The 7,030-nt window shown below is 42.2% G+C and overlaps 1 long non-coding RNA gene across 1 annotated transcript in view; it reads right to left on the bottom strand.

Annotated features, from left to right (window-relative positions):
* Positions 1-5,876: 5,876 nt before the first annotated feature.
* LOC104999570 overlaps positions 5,877-7,030 on the bottom strand; it is a 5,905-nt gene continuing 4,751 nt past the window's right edge. Inside the window, exon 3 of the long non-coding RNA XR_826617.1 lies at positions 5,877-6,153. This is a non-coding gene — a long non-coding RNA (uncharacterized LOC104999570). The remainder of the gene's footprint in view (positions 6,154-7,030) is intronic.

The raw sequence follows: 7,030 nt of genomic DNA, 5'->3' as shown, positions 1-7,030 counted from the left end.
GCCTGGAGAATCCCAGGGACGGGGGAGCCTGGTGGGCTTCCGTCTATGGGGTCGCACAGAGTCAGACATGACTGAAGTGACTTAGTAGTTGTAAAGAACTAAAATAATTCTAAACTTATGCATCTAAATAATACTAAACTGTAAAGAGAAATAGATAAATCCAATATTATACTGAAAGAATTTTAACATTTCTCCCATAGAAGTTTGGAGAAGGCAATGGCACCCCACTCCAGCACTCTTGCCTGGAAAATCCCATGGACGGAGGAGCCTGGTGGGCCGCAGTCCATGGGGTCGCTAAGAGTCGGACAAGACTCAGCAACTTCACTTTCACTTTTCACTTTCATGCATTGGAGAAGGAAATGGCAACCCACTCCAGTGCTCTTGCCTGGAGAATCCCAGGGACGGCAGAGCCTGGTAGGCTACAGTCCATGGGGTCGCACAGAGTTGGACACGACTGAAGCAACTTAGCAGCAGCAGCAGCATAGAAGTTTATATTTCAAGGAAACCAAAAATAAACAAACTATAAAAGATTTAAACACACTCAACATGTTTTATCTAATGGATATATACTATGCACTCAACAACTAGAGAGTTCACAATCTTATAAAAACCTCACAGAGCATTTATAAAAATGGACCACATATTTGGGTATAAAGTAAGTCTCAACTTTTGAAAGCACTGGATCATCCAGGTCATTTTCTCTAATCACAATGCAATCAAGTTAAAAATCAATATAATAAATCAGGAGATTGGTTTTGACACATACACACTACGTATTTAACTCTTTGTGACCCAGTGGACTGTAGTCCATAAGGCTCCTATGTCCATGGGATTTCCCAGGCAAGAATAGTGGAGTGGATTGCCATTTCCTTCTCCAAGGAACCTTCTGACCCAGGGATGAAACCAGTGTCTCCTACATTGCAGGCAGATCCTTATACTGTCTGAGCCATGGGGGAAGCCCATATATAAAATAGATAACTAATAAGGACCTACTATACAGTCCAGGGAATTCCACTCAATACTCTGTAATGGCCTATATAGGAAAAGAAGCAAAAAAAGAGTGGACATATGTATATGTAAAACTGATTCACTTTGCTGAAACGAATATAACATTGTAAATCAACTCTATTCCAATAAAAAAATTTATTAACTTTCAAAAAACATTTTTAAGTTGAAAAAAATCAATGTAAAAATACAATCAGAAAAGCCTGAAACATTTAGAAATAAACAATTCCTCTAAATAACTCAAATCACAAAAGAAGTTTTAGAGAAAATTATAAAACATTTAAAACTAACCAATAACAAAAATGCCACATATCAAAATTTATAGGATATAATAAAAATAGTACTTATAAATGTAGAATTTTCTTATCACTGGCTCTGTATTACATGGATTCAGCATTCAAAAAACTAAGATCATGCCCTTTGGTCCATCAATTCATAGCAAATAGATGGGGAACAATAGAAACAGTAACAGACTTTATTTTCTTGGGCTCCAAAATCACTGCAGATGGTGATTGCAGCCATGAAATTAAAAGATGCTTGCTCCTTGGAAGAAAAGCTATAACCAACCTAGACAGCATATTAAAAAGCAGAGACATTACTTTACCGGCAAATGTCTATATAGTCAAAGCTACGGTTTTTCCAGTAGTCGTGTATGGATGTGAGAGCTGGACCACAAAGAAAGCTGAGGGCCAAAGAATTGATGCTTTTGAACTGTGATGTTGGTGGAAATGCAAATTGATACAGTCACTACGGAGAACAGTATGGGAATTCCTTTAAAAACTGGGAATAAAACTACCATATGACCCAGCAATCCCACTACTGGGCATACACTCTGAGGAAACAATAATTGAAAAAGACACATGTACTCCAACGTTCATTGCAGCACTATTTACAATAGCTAGGAGACTTCCCTTGTGGCTCAGCTGGTAAAGAATCCGCCTGCAATGCGGGAGACCTGGGTTCGATCCCTGGGTTGGGAAGATCCCCTGGAGAAGAGAAAGGCTACCCACTCCAGCATTCTGCCCTGGAGAATTCCCTGGACTGTATAGTCCATGGGATTGCAGAGAGTCGGACACGACTGAGTGACCTTCACTTTCACTTCACTTTCACTTTTCAGGACATAGAAACAACCTAGATATTTATCAACAGATGAATGGAAAAGAAGTTGTGGTACATATGTACAATGGAATAGTATTCACCCATGAAAGGGAACACATTTGACTCAGTTCTAATGAGGTGGATGAACCCAGAGCCTATTATACAGAGTGAAAGTCAGGAAGAGAAAAATAAATACCGTATATTAATGCATTATATGGATTCTAGGGTAACGGTACTGATGAACCTATTTGCAGGGCAGGAATAGAGACGCAGACATAGAGGACAGACGTGTGGGCCCAGTGAGGGAAGGAGAGGGTGAGACGAATTGCGAGAGTAGCGTTGAAACATAGACATTACCAAATGTAAAACAGATAGCTAGCGAGAAATTGCTGTATAACACAGGGAGCTCAATCCGGTGCTCTTCGACGACCTCGAGGGGTGGGGTGACTGGGTTGGAGGGAGGTTCAGGAGGGAGCGGATACAAGTATGCATGTGTGCTCAATTGTGTCTGACTGTTTGAGACCCCATGGACTGTAACCACCAGGCTCCTCTGTCCATAGGATTTCCCAGGGAAGAATACTGGAGTGGGTTGCCATTTCCTCTTCCGGGGGATCTTCTGGACTCAAGGATCAAACCCAAGTCTCCCACATTGCAGGCAGATTCTTTACCACTGAGCCACCCGGGAAGCCCCAGGGAGATGTGTACACTTATTGCTGATTCACATTATTGTACGTCAGAAAACACTGCAATGTTGTAAAGCAATTATCTTCCAATTAAAAAAAAAAACAAGACAATGAACCCCAATGGAGTTGTTTATGCCCATATCCACCAAATCGAGGCTTAATTGAATTACAGCTTTGGCTCTTCCAGATATAGAATCTTGAACCAGTGAATCAGGAATGTCTGGTCAGATTATCAGTTTGGTAATCTGCCTGATAGACTTCTGCCTTCCTCTAAGGAAAGTAACCTTGCAATAACCAGTTCGGGGTTTTTTTCACCCAGTGTAACTTCTCTGTTCCCACTCCCTTGTGTCTAGAAAAGTCTTTCATTTGGCACAGCTCCTTTCTACCTATTATACTGGGAACAACATGATTCAAATCAATTTTTGCTTAACTAAATCCTTTTAAAGGCTTCCCTGATAGCTCAGCTGGTAAAGAATACTCCTGCAATGCAGGAGACCCTGGTTCGATTCCTGGGTCAGGACTGAGAAGAGATAGGCTACTCACTCTGGTATTCTTGGGCTTCCCTTGTGGCTCAGTTTGTAAAGAATCCACCTGCAATGCAGGAGACCTGGTTTCGATCCCTGGGTTGGGAAGATCCCCTGGAGAAGGGAAAGGCTACCCCCTCTAATATTCTGGCCTGGGGAATTCCATGGACTGTATATTCCATGGGATCGCAAAGAGTCAGACATGACTAAGTGATTTTCACTTCACTAAACCCTTTTAAAATTTTTAATATGACTCAGTCTATCTTTTAACATCCCTGAAGGTTGCTTCAGACCAATAGCAGGGGTTGAAGACAATCTCCCCTGAGGGGGACAACAGCACTCAAAGTGACCTTGATACTGGCTGTTATACCCACTGAATTAGCTGAAGGCAGGAGAAAATATCAGGGAACATGGGTCTACAGGGAGAACTTAAGGGTCCTCTTCACTGACAGCCCCGTACACCGTCCACCCTCACCTTACCACATGCCAAAAAAATAGAGGAGGGAGAGGAGGAGGGAGACTGGCTCCCCACATTCTTTTCTAGCTGCTTCCTTTTAAAAAGCTAGGGCATTTTAGAGCCACAGTGCTGGTGGAGACTTTGGATGGACTGAGAGAGTTAAAGGTGAGCCCATATCTCTTCCTTCCATGAGGCTGGGGAGCAAGGGACAGCCCTGTGAGCTCTTTCATCTTGAGAAAGCCCAAGACAGGGCTTGGGCCGTCTAAGCATAGTGGCAAACGTCTGTTTCCTCCCACTTGTCTCCTTTAGCCCACTGTTGGTGTGATAGGCCAGACAGCCAGAGAGAAAACCCACTATGAGACTGGGACAAAGGCTCCAGCTCACAGGAGAGGTTTACATGCCAGCTCCTTCTCTGTATGTCTGCATCCTCAGCACAGGTCCATGATCTTGAGCCAAGGGACCTCGGTCACCAGACACAGCTTTGCCAGCTCTGGGGAACTCGAGGGCTGGTATATATTAGGGGATCCTAAAGATCATACACGGGTTTCCCAGGTGACTCAGATGGTAAAGAATCTGCCTGGAATGTGGGAGATCTGGGTTTGATCCCTGAGTAGGAAAGATCTCCTGGAGAAGGGACTGGCAACCCACTCCACTATTCTTGCCTGGAGAACTTCATGGACAGAGGAGCCTGGCGGGCTACAGTCCACAGGTTCACAAAGGGTCAGACACGACTGAGTGACTAACACTTCCACTTGAAGCTCACATTCAAGTGCGTACCAAAAGGACTCATGGGGCTCTGCATAAGGCTGTGCTCCTGGCTAAAGTTTACTATCGTCAAAGGATACATGATAAGATCAACAAGAGAAAAAGACACAGGCAGAGTCTGGAGAATCCCCTCCATAGGATTTCAAGGCTCCTTCTCTCCAGTGAGAAGCTGCGTGAATGTGTCTCTTTCTCCAGCAGAGAAGAGGGCAGTAAAGTGTGTTTCACAAGTCTTCCCTGGGAAGGGACTTACCACCCAAAGTTCTGATAAGCAGCTATAAAGGTATCCTCTGCCCAATAACAACCACAATTCCAAACTCCAAGAAGGAAAGCAGGTGTTGGGCATAATCACATTGTCTGCACAGTCTAAGCGGAGTGAATCATCTTTATCAGTTAGGGAGTGGGTCAAGTGCCAAGTTCCCAGACTCCAACCTGGAAGTTCAGATAAAGCCTTTGGACCAGTCCAATGCCATCCTCATAAAACACGGCATGAAAACACTGCTTCCGACTTTCACAAGTGAAAAATAAAAATGACCACATGCTTGTCAAAAACCAAGGATAGCTGGATAATTCAATGACAGCTATTTCATCTTTTGAGTCAAGATCGCATTGAAAGTGCCTATAATCAATTAGTAAAGTGTGTGATGCAACTGTTTGGAGCAAAAATATTTCTCCTTGAACAAGTTCTTCTAAATGCTAGAGAGGTATCACTGTTCAAAGACATGATAAAACACCCCCTCATTGGTCCTATTCCTTCACAGTTTTCATGCGAGAGGCCACACCACCTAGGCACACATATGAGCCGTTTTGTTGGCCGTATCCTGAAGGATCCTCTCACATCCCAGCAGCTGTGTTTGCATCCAGGCTTCTGCTGGGTCTGCATCAGCAAACCTATCAGAAGAGGAGATCTAACCAAGTGGGAGAAAATGTTTCTTAGGCACCTGACAGCGTGGCTGTGAAGAGAGTTAAAATTATAGCTCGCACTGGCCGCTCAAACACAGCAATATTCAGAACAAAAGCTCACAGGCACTGTGCACATAAGGAATCCATCCCAACATGAGGCTTCAATGAACCAGCCAGTTAGTAAGAGAAAGGAAGGCTTTATGAACTAGGACGGATAGGAAACAATTCAAGTAAGCGCGATTGGAGCCATGCAGCTGAATGATATCATATAAGAGAATTGCTATATTGAAATGTTCTTCTTATAGACTAAGCCAGAGTATTTTGTAAGAATACATCTTCTCTGTGATTCAACACCACCTGGTCTTATCGCTTTAAACTACAGTCCCTTGCTATGCCCACCCCCACATTAATGCCAATCACCAAATACCGCAGACTGGTAACGAAAGATAATTCATTAAGCTATCAGAAAAGCAGCTACATTTATATTCATCCAGAGGAAGGGAAGTAGGAAAGTGCTTACCCGACAGGAAGCTTTTCATCCTTTTCTTCCCCTCCATCCCCAGTATTATCCTGACCCACTGTGACTTCACAAGCAGGACGGTTTCAGCTGCCAGCACAGGGCAATGCAGCACCAGCTCGTGGGCTTCTTAGCACAGTGGAAGGCGTGAAGTGTCCTTCACAGAGCTGTTGACCATGCAGTTCTGGGCCACCCCAAAACTGCCTGCAAAGACAGGAGATCCGGGATTATTTGAGGCAGCTGACAAAACAAACCTATGAACAATTAAATCTTAAGCAAAGAATTAAGGTATGTAAGAGCGATAATGTGAATCAGATGGGAAAATAGCATTCCTTTAAACTCCTGTGGAGTTAAGACTTTAATTCATTAAAGTCAGGATAGCAATCTATATTTGTCAAAGTGACTCAGAGATGTTTTTGTAAAAATTGGTGCCAAATGCTAGAACACAGACCTAACCATTATGGCTTCAGTGTAACGGAGAGAGTGAACATTATAGACAGATATAAAGAGTTTATATTAAGCTAATAATAATAAAGATAAATATTATACATCAACAGTATGAAATTCTGTCACAGGCTAGAATACCTATTAGGACACTAATTTTTGCTAAATATTTCAAGTTTGGTACAAAGTAAAAGTATACAGTTTTTGAGATAATTTTATTTCTCTTAAAAACAAAAATCTCTTTTTTGTGTTAGAATAAAAGTTTTTAATAAGAGTAATTTTTTTATTGATTTTGAAAGTAATGCTGTGTTAGATGTGAAGACTCTAATTTTAGCATCAGACAGGCAATAATCTTTCTAAAGTTGTCTTAGGGCAAACCTATTCGAAAAGGAAGAAAAGAGTAAATTCTCAAAACACCAGCAACTCAAATATAATCAATTTCCCTCACTCTCCGTGGGGTTTTGTAAGTAGACATTTCAATTTGTTTACATGATAAACTTTGTGTATATATATATAATATATAGCAAGTCTCCAAAGATGGTGTCCATGCATCTCAATACTCAGGCCCTTTTATTCCTCGCCTTGAATCAGGTCTCACTGTTGATCAGCAGAATGTAGCAGAAGTGATGCTGAGGAA

This window comes from Bison bison, unplaced genomic scaffold (genome assembly GCF_000754665.1).
Source record: "Bison bison bison isolate TAMUID 2011002044 unplaced genomic scaffold, Bison_UMD1.0 scf7180017864354, whole genome shotgun sequence".
Lineage (NCBI taxonomy): Eukaryota > Metazoa > Chordata > Mammalia > Artiodactyla > Bovidae > Bison > Bison bison.
The sequence above is the reverse complement of the archived record's forward strand: the minus strand, read 5'-3'. Positions and strand labels throughout refer to the sequence as shown.